We start from the raw sequence: 15,760 nt of genomic DNA, 5'->3' as shown, positions 1-15,760 counted from the left end.
ACAGTCTTTCCTAGATAACCAATAACATACAATATCTAAACAAGCAAACTTAAAAAAATAAAAAACTTGTTAACACCCATTTTGCTCACATTTTAGCTTTTCAAAATTACAGAGAATCTTCCCAAAGCTTATCTAGATTGAGAACTACTGCAAAATGCCTAAAAAGTTAAGTAAGCAGGACCTAAAAAGTTATTTATAAAACAAGATATACTAAATTTTCCATGTAAAATTGAGTGGAAGAAAAAACCACCAATCTGAGGTATTTATCACGACTTTAGACTATAAAATGTCTTAAGTATTTTTAATTTCAGAGGCAATCCCTGGGGAAGAAAATATTATTAATAAAAGTCAGCCTGACTTCTCTTAAACCAATACACTAATCCAGATTACTAAAGAAACCACTGTATGTCAATTAAAATAATAAAGCCCTCCATTTGCATTGAGACAACTGAAAAAGGGAAAAGTCTCCCCAAATGACAGGTGTGTATTAATCACACTACCTATACATGACCTTGTGTTAAAGAAAAGCAAAGAATGACTATCTGTGAGATAGTTAATAAATTATTTTTATCTCTAAGAGCTTCCATTTTCCCATCTGTGAAAAAATAAATGAGTTAAACAAGATGATCTCCAGAATCTCCAAAGTCTCACATTCTTCTATGTAAGGACTCACTTTAGGGGGGACGATAAATTGGAAGGTTGGGATTTATATATAAAATAGATAATAAGAACCTACTGTATAGCACAGGGAACTCTACTCAATACTTTTCAATGGCATATATGGGAAAAGAATCTAAAAGAGAGTGGATATATGTATAATTGATTCACTTTGCTGTACACCTGAAACTAACAACATTGCAAATCAACTATACTCCAATAAAAAATTTTTTAAAAAGACTCACTTTAAAATCTTGCTTATTCAATTTATTTTGCAAATACTCTATTTCCAAAGTTAATTAAAACATTTTTTAACTTTTCCCTGCTCCATCTGTGACAAGTGACAAGCTCAAATTTTAAAATATATACTTAATATTAATGATCACTTAATGTATCTAAGCAGTAACAAAATCCTATTTCTAAAACAAAGCTATATCATACATCCATACATCATACCACCTATGAATTATCTGTGCCAAATAATAGTAACAGTTATCAAACCTGAACGTGATCAAGCTTCTAGATCTAACTACCAGTTTACAGGATCACAGGGGACAGAGGAACAAACTGATTTCCGTGGAGATGCAATCAGCAAATTCCTATGAGTGTGTGTATATTAAAACTTATATACATGTTAAAAATTGATTTGATATTAAGAAGTTGTTTAAATGTTAAGGTGTGATTAACAGTATGGTACCTATTTTTCTAAAAGAATACTTTTCCCTTAAGAGACACATACTGAATTATTTACAATGTTATAAAATGGCTTGAATTTGCTTTAAAATAATCCACTGGGAAGAAGCAAGAAGAATATAAATGAAACAAGACTGGCCATATGTTATTAACTGGGTGATGGATACATGAGAATTCATTCTCCTAGTCTCTCTATATATGTTTGGAATTTTTCATAATGAAAAGTTTTAAAAATCTATCAAGAAGGTAACAAATGCTATTATAGACTAAGAATTAAGGCTTAGATTGCTAAGATTAGAAAAGGAGCAAGAAGCAGTATGCTGTATATTGTTAACAGTGCTACTCAAAACTTGGTCCAGGGCCCTGCGATATTCTACAAACTGTTTACTAGTCTGTAGAGAAACTGAGAATAAGCATTTACAAACTTTTATAGCAATTTTACAGAATAATTTTATGATTGCTGAAACTACAGCGGCGAGGCAGAACCTGTTCGGAAAAGCAGGCAAGTTTCTCCGTGTTACGTGGAAACAACAATGGACACCCAGAAGGACGTTCAACACCCAAAGCAGCAGCCAATGATATATATCTGTGGAGAATGTCACAAAGAAAATGAAATAAAATCAAGGGATCCAATCCGTTGCAGAGAATGTGGATACAGAATAATGTACAAGAAAAGGACTAGGGCTTCCCTGGTGGCACAGTGGTTGAGAGTCCGCCTGCCGATGCAGGGGACGCGGGTTCGAGCCCCGGTCCGGGAGGATCCCGCGTGCCGCGGAGCGGCTGGGCCTGTGGGCCATGGCCGCTGAGCCTGCGCATCCGGAGCCTGTGCTCCGCAGCGGGAGGGGCCACCACAGTGAGAGGCCCGCGTACCGAGAAAAAAAAAACCCTACACCTAACTTAATGGTGAGAAACTAGAAACTTTCCAGCTGATATCAGTAATAAGGCAAGGACGTTCCCTCTCACTACTCCTTTTCAGTGTTAAACTGGAAATTCCTGCTAATACTGTAAAACAAGAAAAGGAAATAAAAATACAGATTGGAAAGTAAGAAATAAAATTGTTTTTATTCGCAGATGACATGACTGTCTGTGAAGAAAATCCAAAAGAATCGACAAAACTCCTGCAGCTAATACAGAATTATAACAAGGTTGCAGGATACAGGTTAAATAAGTAAATTGCTTTCCTATGTACCAGCAATAAACAAATGGAATTTGAAATTTAAAACACATCGCCATTTACATTAGCACTCCCAAAACTGAATTACATAAGTATAAATCTAACAAAATATGTACAAGATCTATATCAGGAAAACTACAAAACTCTGATGAAAGAAATCCGAGAACTAAATAAATGGAGAGATACTTCACGTTCATGGATAAGAAGACTCAATATTGTCAAAATCTCAGTTCTCCCCAGCTTGATCAAAAGATTCAATGCGACCCCAATCAAAATTCCAGCAAGTCTGTGGGTACTGACAAACTGATTCTCAAGTTTATATGGAGAAGCATAATATCCAGAATAACCAAACAGTAAGAATAACCAACACAGTACCGAAGGACAAAAAAAAGTCAGGGGACTAACTACCCTGACTTCTACACTTACTATACAACTACAGTAATCAAAACACTGGTGAAAGAACGGACAAACAGATCAATGGAATAGAACAGAGAGCCCAGAAATACACCCACATATATAGAGTCTTCTGATATTTGACAAAGAAGTAAAGGCAATACAATGGAAAAAAGAAAGTCTTTTCAAAAAATGGTGCTGAAAGCACTGGACATCCACACGCAAAAAAAAAAAAAAAGACTCTTAGACACAGACCTCATACCCTTCACAAAAATTAACTCAAAATGGATCACAGACCTAAATGTAAAATGCAGAATTATAAAATTCCTGTTATGAAGGTAACCTAAGAGGAAATCTAGATGACCCTGACTATGTCAATGACTTTTTAGATAAAACACCAAAGACACAATCCATGAAAAATATACTTGAGAAACTAGATTTGTTAAAATTTAAAAGTTCTGTTCTACAAAAGACATTGTCAAGAGAATGACAAGATAAGCCAAAAAAATAGGAGAAAATATTTGCAAAACACATATCTGATAAAGGACTGTTATCCAAACTATACAAAGAACTCTTGAAACTCAACAATAAAAAAAAAAAAACCTAATTAAAACATGGGCAGAGACCTGAACAGACACTTCAAGGAAGGTATACAGATGGCAAACAATACCTCATCAGAGAACTGCAAATTAAAACAGCAATGAGATACCACTTTACACCTATTAGATTGGCCGAAATCCAGAACACTGACAACACCAAATGCTGACGATATAGATCAACAAGACCTCTCATTCATTGCTGATAGGAATGCAAAGTGGTATAGCCAAGTTAGGAAGAGAGTTCGGCAGTTTCTTACAAAACATACTCTTACCATATGTCCTAGCAATTGTGCATCTTGTATTTACTCAAAGGAGTTGAAATTTTATGTCCACACAAAAACCTGCACATGGATGCAGCTTTATTCATAACTGCCAAAACTTGCAAGCAACCGAAGTTCAGTATAAGTGAATGGATAAATAAACTGTGGTACATCCAGACAAGGAAATATTATTCAGCACTAAAGAGAAACGAGCCAGCAAGCCATGAAGAGACATGGAGGAACCTTAAATGCATATTACTAAGTGAAAGAAGCCCATCTGAAATGGCTACATACTGTTTGATTCCAACTATATAACATTCTGGAAAAGGCAAAACTATGGAGACAAAGATCAGTGGTTGCCAGGGGATGGCGAGGGGGAGGGATGAATAGGCAGAACACAGAGGATTTTTAGGGCAGTGAAACTATTCTGTATGATACTATAATGGTAGATACATGTCATTCTACATTTGTCAAAACCCATAAAGTGTACATACCAAGAGCGAACCTTAATGTAAACTATGGACTCTGGTTGATAATTATGTGTCATGGTAGATTCATCAACATAAGAAATGTACCACTCAGTTGCAGGATGTTGACAGTGGGAGAGGTTATGCATGTGGGGGGGGGGGGTATAAGAACTCTCTGTACTTTCTGCTCAATTTTGCTGTGAACCTAAACTGCTCTAAAAACTAAAGATTTTTAAAAATCTACTTCTTAACAATGTTTTTAGTCACTATATCCAGGAAACATTTTTTTAAAAAAATCAGTTCTCAAAGAATGATGGGAAGTTTTAAAAAAAGGACACAAGAACTTTTGGTGTGAACCTAAAACTGCTCTAAAAAATTAAAATAAAATCTGAAATATGTTCACACCTAAAATTTTTAATTAAAAAAAGACATAGAGGGCTTCGCTGGTGGCGCAGTGGTTGAGAGTCCGCCTGCCGATGCAGGGGAAACGGGCTCATGCCCTGGTCCGGGAGGATCCCACATGCCACGGAGTGGCTGGGCCCGTGAGCCATGGCCGCTGAGCCCGCGCGTCCGGAGCCTGTGCTCCGCAACGGGAGAGGCCACAACAGTGAGAGGCCGGCGTACCGCAAAAAAAAAAAAAAAAAAAAGAGAAATTAGCATGAAGGGCTCACACTGGCCAAATCTGGATCAACTCAAGCATCCACATAAATAACAACAGTAAAGGATTTTTAAAGCACTGATTAAGACAAATATACAAAACTCTACACACAAACTAACAGATAAATAATGGAGGAGAAAGTTCTTCCTTACAACAGAAATCAAACTAATAAATGCAAAATGAATAACTGGATTAGAAATTCACCATTAGGCAATCTCTACAACAGATTCAGAAAAGAATCATCACTGAATGTTAAAACTAGTGGGTGAAAATTTGAGAATTAACAGGATATTTAAATAGTCTCCAAGTATCTCCCAACAATAACTGGTATGTTACAAAACCTGGTAGACACCTTAACCAAGTAATCAAAGTTAACCACACCAGTAATGACATCGTTTGCCTCTTGATATGTTGTACTAAGAACAAAACATCACCTCTGTGGCATTCTTGCTAAAAAGTGCATACTCTGACTCTGATTATGCAAAAATATCAGAAATGCCAATATTAAGAGACCTTCTACAAAATTACTAGTCCTATATTCTTCAAAAACATCAATATCATGAAAAACAAGGACTTTTTTGTTCCAGTTAAAGGAACCTATAAAAAACATGGCAATAGACTGCAACTCATGATCTGAGATTTTCTTTTGTCTTTATAAAGAATATTAATGGAACTGACAAAATTTAAATAAGATTTATAGAATCTTATTCTTATAAGAATTAATCATGCAATGTTAATTTCCTGAGTTTGATAACTCTATTGTGGTTACATAAGAGAAAGACCTTGTTTTTAGGAAATACACACTGAAATATTTAGAGATTAAGGGGTATCAAGTCTGCAATTTACTTTCAAACAGTTCTGGGAGAAAAATACATTTGTACTTATATATGTCCACATCACACAATAAACCTTATAATTTACAAAATACTTTCACATACATCATTGTTATTCTGACAAAAACCAAGAAATAGGTACACAACAGTCCTTTTATATGAGAGTAAATGTGGCCTCCTATATCTAAAAATTTCTCAAGAATTGTCTGTTTTTTCTACCCCTACAACCAAGCCCTAGTTCATCTCTCTCAAATATTTTATTTATTATTCTAACTGGTCTTCCAACCTTCATACTCCACATCTCTGCCAGAGTAATCTGTCCAAAGGGAAAAAAAAAAAATCTGGTGTTGTTATTCAGCAGCTTTAAAAATTTCAACACCCTAACACTAAGGTGAAAAATCCTAAACAGGACATAAAAGAACCTTCCAAACACAAACACACGTGTGTGTCAAGAATATCCTACAATATTTCCCTTCAGCGATTTACTGCCTTTCACCAAAGCATTATTAAGGGGAAATCTACTTTATTTTACTATGGGAAGATCAGTTCCATCTCTTGTTATTTTATATAGAGAAAAATGTACTGCACTTTTTAGATGTGAGTTCATGTCCCTCTCCACCTCTTACTAAGTCAGGGATATTGGCCAAACCCTTAAGATCCAAGCCTCTTCATCTGAAAAACTTATGGTAATGCCTTACCTGTCCTTACACGAGGGCTAACACCAATAATGTCAAGATCCACATCCAATAATTAATATTATGAACAAATGTCAGCGTGAAATAACACCACCTTAAATTTTACATGAAGCTTCAGGTCACAGAAAACTTCTATTATTTCACTTCATCTTCGGAACCCTCAGGTAATTTCCTGTAAGGTACCCCAGGATCCTTCTGAGGTACAAGTATCTTCATTTTAATGACAAGGAATCTGTGGCTTCAGGAAAGGTGAAATGACTTGTCCACACTTACAAAGCTTTAGGAAGTAAAGCCCAGATTCTGACTCCTGTTTTCTCTCACAAATGCACCACAGCCTTCCAGAGTTACAAAAACTTATTTCCCTAGAACGAAATGTGAATATTAGGTTACAAGATGGGCTGACTGTATGTAGTTACTGTCTCTATCTACAACAAGACATTGACACTACCTCCAAAACAAATCCCAAAATCTGAATTTTTCTCCAGATTACCCTACCATACCCCTAGTCCAAGCCACCATCAACTCTCACGATTACTACATAACCTCCCCACTAATCTTGCTGCTTCTATTCTATCCATCATCCTCGCATGGAAGCCAGGTGGATCCTTTAGAAACATAAACCAGGTCACAACACAAGGACTTAAAATCCTCTAATGGCTTCCCAACCCACTCAGAATAAAATTAAAATTCCCCAGTCTTTCTTGCAAATCTTTACATAAAAGCGGATTTTGTTCTGTTCCTTTTACAAGCAAGCTCATTCTCACCATATGAGTTTTGTATTAGAAATCTCCTCTGCCTAGAATTCTCTTTCCCCATATTTTCACATGGTCAGCTCTTGTCATCAAAAGCTAGGTTTAAAGAACACCTCAGAAAGATTTTCCCTCACCAGACTGATGTCATTCTCCACCACATTACCCTACTTTCATTATATTATCTGCAGAGCACTTATCACTACTTGGGTTTGGTTTGGGTTTTTTTGTTTTTATTTTTGTTTTTCCTTGTTTGCTCTCTCTCTATACTAGAATGTAAATACAAGTAACAGAGACTTTGTCTTGTTTGTAGAGTTATCTGAACATCCAGTACAATTACTTTCTAAAATGCTTAACACTGAACAAGTCGTTACTAAATGTTTTAACTCGGTAGTCTTTGTAACAGTATTTCATGTAATCTACTTTTTTGAAAATCCTAAACAATCTCAGATCACACAGCAGGTGCCCAACAATTATTAACTTAATTTGAATGAATTTCTATAAAAACAAGGCCTTCAGATTTTAAGCTTAATACAACAAATATCCTCAAACAAATCCCCCTATACACACACACACACACACACACACGGAGACAGAGAACCCTTCCCTCTTCCCACCTGTAAAGATGATCCACACTGAAGAGGATCACTTCTCCTTTCTATTTCCCAGCTCCTTGACAATACTAGCTCAAGGGGAAAAAGAGGATCAGGGACTGGAGAAGGAATAAGGCATTCATATCCAGGTGCTATGAGCACCATTCCAACCTCATCCACATGCTTTAGCCATACTGTACCCTCTGCTGGTCCTTATATGTGGCATGTAATTTTCATATCTCCATGCCTTCACTTACAATTGCTTATGCACACGATGTTCTCCCACTCCCACCTCCCATTCTTACCTGGTTCTATATATACCTAGGAACTTGTCACTCCTTCTTCAAAGACTAGCTCAAATGTTCCCACTTCTGTAAAACCCTTCTTGACCCAGTCCTAATCTTGTGCTAATTTAGTCACTTCTTTACCACTTCGTAGTACTTAGTTTTGTGGAATAAGGTTTCTTTCTAATGATCAACTGAAAAATTCACTTTTACGTCTCTATAAACAGTGTTTGCTATAAAACAGTTGCTCACTAATCATTTAGACAATAAAAAGCAATTCAATATTCTCCTGGTATCAAAGGATAGTATTCCAAACAAAGATTGGTCTAAAGTTATACAAATTCCTGTCGTTCCCGTTTAAAAACAAACTTTAACTTCATTAAATACCAAAAAAATGAAGTTAATTACCCACCCCAACCAGAAAAGGATTTAAAAGTGGTTTGTTAAAAATTACAGAAATGATAGGCCTCACGGCGAGGCCAAAAAAAAAAAAAAAACCATTACAGAAATGATGTCTTGCCTTCAGAATTCCAATCACAAGCGTACTGCTGCAACTTAATGAGCAACACTCAGTAGAAATCCTTTTCTCCATCTGCAAAGTAAGGATAATTTCTTCATACATCCAGGGAATGCTGTCTTGCAATAATCAATTGATGGCTGAGAATAATTATGTTACTAAAGCTAACTGAGTTTCAGCCAATGATGCTGGGACAACTTGACAGCCCTCTGCAAAAGAATAAATTTGGATCCCTATCTCATACTAAATACAAAACTTAACTCAAAATTATCAAAGACCTAAATGTAAGAGCTAAGAACTGTAAAATTCTTAGAAGAAATGCAAATCTTCTTGACCTTGGATTACACAATGGCTTCTTAGAGATGACACCAAAAGCACAAGTGACAAAAGAAAACAGATAAATTGGACATCAAAATTAAAATCTTTTGCGTTTCAAAGTACACCATCAATAAAGAGATAACCTACAGAACAGGAGAAAGTATTTGCAAGTCATCTGACTTGTATCCAGAATATATAAAAAACTCTCACAACTCAACAATAAAAAGACAAATAACCCAACTGAAAAATGGGCAAAGGATTGGAGTAGACATTCTCTAAAGATACACAAACGACCAGTAAGCACATGAAAAGATACTCGATACCACCAGCCATTAGGGAATGCAAATAAAAACTAGGAGATTCCACTTCACTAAGACAGCTATAATAAAAAAGACAGACAATAACAAGTGTTGATGAGGATGTAGAGAAATGGAACCCTCATACATTGCTGGTATAAATGCAAAAATGGTACAACCACTTTAGAAAACAGTCACAAAGTTCCTCAAAGGTTAAACACAGAGTTACCATATGAACCGGCAATTCCATCCTAGGTATCAATATATACCCCCCAAAAAATGAAAACTTATGTCCACACACAAGTTTGTACACAAATGCTCACAGCAGCGTATTTCATAAAAAGCCAAAAAGTGGAAACTACTCAAATGCCCATCAATCAATGAATAGATAAATACAAACAAAATGTGGTATGTACCCATACATGGAATATTATTCAGCCATAAAAAGGAATGAAGTACTGATACATGATACAAGATGGATAAACCCTGAAAACAATAAGTGAAGTGAACAAAGCCAGATACCAAAGGTCATATAGAGAAAGTTCCAAAAAGCAAAACTTGAATTTTCACGCACTGACAACTATTTACATAGCATTTATATTGCATTAGGTATTATAAGTAATATAGATATGATTTAAAGTATACAGGAGGTTGGGTGTAGGTTATATGCAAATATTTTGCCATTTTATATGAGGGAATTGAGTACCCCTGGATTTGGGGATCCAAGAGGGATCCTGGAACCAATCCCCCACAGATACCAAAGGACGACTATATTGTTTGATTCCATTTATATGAAATGTACAGAACAGGTAAATCCATAAAGACAGAAGCAGATTACCTGTTGCCAGGAACTGGGGCAAAGAGGGAATGACTGCTAATGGGTACAAGGTCTATTTTGGGGGTGATGAACATGTTCTGAATAGTGGTGATGGTTACATAACTTTGTAAATACACTAAAAACCAATGAATTCCATACTTTAAAAGGGTGAATTTTTTGTTTTATGAACTAAACCTCAATTAAGCTGTTATTGTTAAAAAAAATTTTTAAAGACAGAGATATATGCAACTGATTTCCAACAATGCCTCATCCACTCGAATATTTTTTATTTATGTAAATTCAATCCACATAAAAATCTGACTTGCCAAACTGTACAAAATAAAAAGCCAAAAGTGTGAGGGGCTTCCCTGGTGGCGCAGTGGTTGAGAGTCTGCCTGCCGATGCAGGGGACACGGGTTCGTGCCCCGGTCCGGGAAGATTCCACATGCCGCGGAGCAGCTGGGCCCGAGCCTGCGCATCCAGGCCCTGTGCTCCACAAGGGGTGAGGCCACAACAGTGAGAGGCCCGCGTTCCGCAAAAAAAAAAATAATAAAAAATAAAGGAAATTAGTTTTTTCATTACTAAAAAGTTCAATTCACTAGGCACCTGAAAAATAAATTTTATGTTCCTGACCAACCTCCACTTTAAAATTCAAACTAATGACTCTTTTCAAAAATTTAATCTTAACCAAAATACCACCCTCCCAGAGAGCAAAGAATGAATGCTTACTGATCCAAATTTCTCAAGTGGTGAAATTACTGATGTAATTCTGTGAAAGTCCCTTTTACAAATGCAAGTAGCCTAAGTAAAAATGCTTAGTATTTCTGGAAAGTTAACAGATTAATTTTAGCTTCAATTATGCTAAAAAGGTTTCTGAAGCTTAAAAAAAAGTTTTTATGTAAACTAGTTTCTAAAAACCAGTCAATTTCAGGGGAAAAAACATATTTTGATGAACTGGAGGAAGAACACAAGTTTCCACAAAGATGCAGTGGATAAATCAAGATGATTTACTGCTAGGAGACTATGTACCATAAAACATCAGGCCTCTCACTCACACATACAACACAAGAGGAACGTACACACCTGTTTTCCAACTACATCGGCAACCACCCATGTGCTACATAATTACACGTAATTATCCTTGGGATACAAAAATACTATGGATGGGCTTGTTTGTGTTTCTTCCAACAGTGTTGACAGGTAGCAGTGAATCACACATTCTCCTGAGTCTCATCTGCCTCATGATCAATGACACATGCTGCCAACATCTGAGGTTAAGGATGCAAACTGGGACTGCAGATTACTGTCTCCTGCCCATGATGCTAAATGTTACCTATGTACAAATATGGAATGACAACAGTGCCACTGGTGCCAAACTCAAACCAAAGTAACCGCCCCAAACTCAAATCTGAAGTAAACTACAGATCTGTAGTACTTATACCATTATCAAAATGTTGAGCATCCTCTACAGAAAGAGAACCATGCTGATAATAGATATAAACATACTGGCCAAAAAAAACTTTTTAGAGACAGCCATGGTTTCAAATATTTTGTCTCATTAAATCATCAAAGCCCGGGCTTCCCTGGTGGCACAGTGGTTAAGAATCCGCCTGCCAATGCAGGGGACACGGGTTCGAGCCCTGGTACGGGAAGATCCCACATGCCACGGAGCAACTAAGCCCGTGTGCCACAACTACTGAGCCTGCGCTCTAGAGCCCGCGTGCCACAACTACTGAAGCCCACACGCCTATAGCCCGTGCTCCGCAACAAGAGAAGCCACCACAATGAGAAGCCCGCGCACCGCAACAAAGAGTAGCCCCCGCTCGCCACAACTAGAAAGCCTGGGCGCAGCAACGAAGACCCAACGCAGCCAAAAATAAATAAATAAAATAAAATTTTTTTTAAAAACCCATCAAAGTCCAACTTTGAAATCAGCAACTCCAATACTCAGAGGAGTACAAACTTCATATTCTAGAACAACTCTATAACCAAAATACTTTGTCAACGTATTCATATTTTCAGTGCTTAATATATGGTCTCCACAGATACATGGTTTAGGATTCATACCCACTCCTCAAAGGTCTTAAAAATCTAACTGGGAAGCCGAATAAAGACATAAAAAGATAAACTGAAATCCAGGCTAGCATATGCTAAGGAAAAAAAAAAAAAGAAGAAAACAGTCCCACACAGGAGAGGTATGAATAGACAGATCCCTTGGGGTTGAACTAGTCAAAAAGGCTTCTCAAGAGACTGGGCCCAGAGTAAAGGGAGTATCCGTGAATACAAGCAGAAAAGAGTTTCAAACAGAAAGAAAGGCACAAAGAAAGGCCAAGAGGAGGGACTTCACAGGAACAACAAACAAGTTAGTTTGGCTGGAACTAAAGATTCACAAAGGGAAGAAATGAGTTAAGACTGAAGAATGGATCAGGGCCAGATTACAGAGAAACCTGAAAACCACACCAAGGAGCTTAAACCTTACTTTGCATGTAACAAGGAGAGTTCCGGAACTTTTTATGTTGTGATGTGAGAAGGTGAGTGTTAAAATGTGCAAGATATTATTTACCCAAGGCATTAGCGGAGCACAAATAGTCCAGGTGAAACACATCACTGGGAGAAAACGTATTCAAAGCCCAGGTGCAAAAGCTTATTATTGGGGAAGGAGGGAAGTGAGCAGCAATGCTCAAATAATAACACTGAACCAAGTTAAATAAAAAGCTACAGTGGTCTACTTTTGCAGCTCCCATTTATTTAAAGCCTCCATCTACTATAAAAGCGATATAAGTATAAAGCACATTGAAGAGCTCTCACTATATCAGTTACACACAGGAGGCAATTTACCTCAAATATCCTACATCTGGATCATGAGTTCCAAAACTATGCTAATCCTCTGACTTTAAATGCCATATGCCAAACCCTCATCAGCATACAGAGCTGGATCAAGGCCATAAGCTACCATGAATGAGCTCATCATACTAACCCAAGCACATTTCAAGAGTAAATAAATGGGTGTCTCAATGTTCTGAAGCATTAACAAAAGGTGTTGAAACATCAACAGAAATAAAAATCCCTCAAGACATTCAAATAATATCCTCCCCAAAGATTAAAATGTGCCATTACTGCCCTCTCAGTCCCCCTGACAGCCTATAAAAACAATGTTATGAAACTTTAGTATAAGAAGGTGACTGCATATCATAAGATCCAGAAATCAAGGGGGAATCAGGATTCTAGATTTCTTTACAACTTCCTCATTTAATTAATAATATTAATAACCAGGAGGAGAGATCCAGCTTAATTTTTCACAAACCTAGTTTAATGACTTTCCTAAGACCCCTGGCACAAGCCAAGATCAATATTCCTTATGGTTTCCCCTGGCTTATAGTTTGAATACTGAGTCATCCACGTTTGATCAAAACATGGGTACCCTTGAGGTCGCACAAGTGATAAAGAAATCAACTAAAAAAAGAGACTTTAGAAAAAACACTCATTATATAACGTTTCCATGAGGTGAAGATTTCTCTTCAACTGTACATTAAATTTATTGACAACAACATAACAGATCATACGGTGAGCAAACAGACCAAAATATTGGATAGAGGGGACGGCGTTTAACCTCATAGCCTACGGAGTTATGGAATCAATTGACTGAAATACCAAATTCTCAGCCAGAGTTTCAAAACACCAGTGTTATCTCAAAGATAATGGGCCGGTTCAAACTTCCAGGCTGAACCTAAACTGCTGGTCCCTTGTGCTAAACGCAAGTATTCATTACAGTCCTTTTGTCTGTGAAACGACCCACACCAAACCACAGCGGAGAAAATAATAGAGTTTCACGGAACCATCGTTATCGCGAGCGAAAGAGCCAGACGATCTTGCCACGAGTTCCAGCTCCTCCTCCCCAGCCCACCCCCATCGCCCCCCATCTTTCTAGGACAGAAAAGGCAACAACGGAAGGCCACCGCGGGAGGCGAAGAGGAAGCGGCCAAGGGACCGAAGTTTGGGGCCCAGTACCAACTTGTGGCGATGGACCCAAGTATTTAGGGCCTACCGCAGAGCGCGAGCGCAACCCCACTCCCCACCCCGTAGGTGGCAGGAAAAGAAGTCGGGGAGAAGGGGGGTCATCTGACGGAAGAGAGGTGGCAAGGCAGACGGCGCGTCCAGCCGCGGCTGATCCATGGTCGGTAAACAAGCCGAGCGGACCCACCCTCCCACAGCCCCGGGCCTGTCCCCGCATCGGGAAAGCCCAAGATGGAAGCGCGGAGGGGCCAGACCTTGCCGCCTCCCCTCTCCTCGCCTGCGACGCCTACCCGGGGGTCGCTGGCGTGACGGCCCGGGAGACCCAGCGGCCTGGGCGCCATCAGGGAGCGAGGGGCCCGGGCAGGCCGCGGCGGAGCCGCGAGGGGCCTGCAGCGGGACGCCCTCCCGGGGCCCGGTTACCTGGCGGCGGCGGTGGCTCTTCCTCCAGCTCCTGCTCCTCCTCCCCGTCCGACGCTCGGCGCCCGGCTGCAGCGGCGGCGGCAGCGACTCCCCGAGCAGCCCGCGGCGACGAGCCGAGCCCGGCCCCTCTCCGCCTCCCTCCGCGCTGCCGCCCGCCCCGCTGCTGCCGCCTCCGCCCTCTCCCCTCAGTCAGGACATGGTGACCGCGGGCCCGCGCGCGACTCCCGCTGCCGGAGGCGGGGGCAGAGGGGCGGAAAGCAGGCACGGAGGCGGGGGGACACAGGGGGGGGAGGGGGGAGAGAGGAGGGGGGGCGGCCTCGGGAGCAGCGGGCTCCTAATGGCGGCGGTGAGGGGCCCCGGAGCCAAAAAAACCCCACGGCAAGCAGCACAACGTCAAGGCCAGACCCCGCCGCTCGTCGCCGTGTCATTGGCCCCGAGGCCGCCAGCGGCGCAGCCAATGGTCTGCCGCCTCTTTCCGGGCGCAGAAGGCGGGCCGCGGAAGGGGGACGTCACGCCGGCGCCCGGCCCCGATTGTGAGGCGGCGGTGCGCGCCGGCCCCCGGGTCCCGCCCCCTGTGCGGCGGCCGGTTGGCTGGGACTGCGGGACTTCGGCGACGTGCGGGGCACGCCGGGAGGCGACGACGCGGCGTGCGCGGGGCGCGGGGACGCAGCCGGGGCGGCCGGGAGGACGTTCTTGTGGCTGCCTAGCTCCTAGTGCCCGGTCTCGGTTGCTCCTACAGCCGACTTCTAAGTCAACTCCCAAGTCTCACCAAGTGAACTACTTAGTGACAGATTCTGCATCACTTTTTCTTATACAGCTTCAAACTCTTGATGAGACACCAGGGAAGATAAATGTTTAGGTTGAGACAATTTCATTTTCATATATTTTTTTTTTACAATGTCTTTTTTTATTCCTGTCTTCGAGGCAGCTATCCATTTATATTTGTGAATGTGTAAATTTATAATGTATGTATTACCTAAGTACATGCATATATTCATGATGAAAAGCCATAGAGTTGTATGCCAATTATATCTCAATAAAATTAATTTTTAAAAAAGTCATGGATACTTTGCTTTTCACTCTCTTTTACTACTTCCTAGCTCTAGTATTGGGTAAACCTAATTTTCTAATGGTTTGCTTTTACTGTAAATTGTAAATGTAAGGGAGATATTAAATTATAGCCATGGGGGGGAAAATTGCCGGGAGAAGTACATGAGCCAAAGTTCCAAAGAGAATACGTTATATGGTGATGTTTAGTATATTTCTTTTTTTAATGTAAATATTGCCAAGTAGTCTAAATCATTTACCCAATTACTAAAACCC

At 39.8% G+C, this 15,760-nt stretch overlaps 1 protein-coding gene across 2 annotated transcripts in view; it reads right to left on the bottom strand.

The window, feature by feature from the left end:
• The window catches only part of ZRANB1 (zinc finger RANBP2-type containing 1), a 66,413-nt gene extending 51,708 nt beyond the window's left edge, over positions 1-14,705 (bottom strand). For both annotated transcript variants that reach the window (XM_029245599.1, XM_029245598.1), the window contains exon 1: positions 14,438-14,705. The gene's annotated coding sequence lies outside the window, so the exon portion shown is untranslated. The remainder of the gene's footprint in view (positions 1-14,437) is intronic.
• Positions 14,706-15,760: the final 1,055 nt, after the last annotated feature.

Source organism: Monodon monoceros, unplaced genomic scaffold, assembly GCF_005190385.1.
Source record: "Monodon monoceros isolate NGI ecotype Baffin Bay Population unplaced genomic scaffold, NGI_Narwhal_1 Super_Scaffold_4, whole genome shotgun sequence".
Taxonomy (NCBI): domain Eukaryota; kingdom Metazoa; phylum Chordata; class Mammalia; order Artiodactyla; family Monodontidae; genus Monodon; species Monodon monoceros.
Note: the sequence above shows the minus strand (reverse complement) of the source record. Positions and strands in the feature narration are given on the sequence as shown.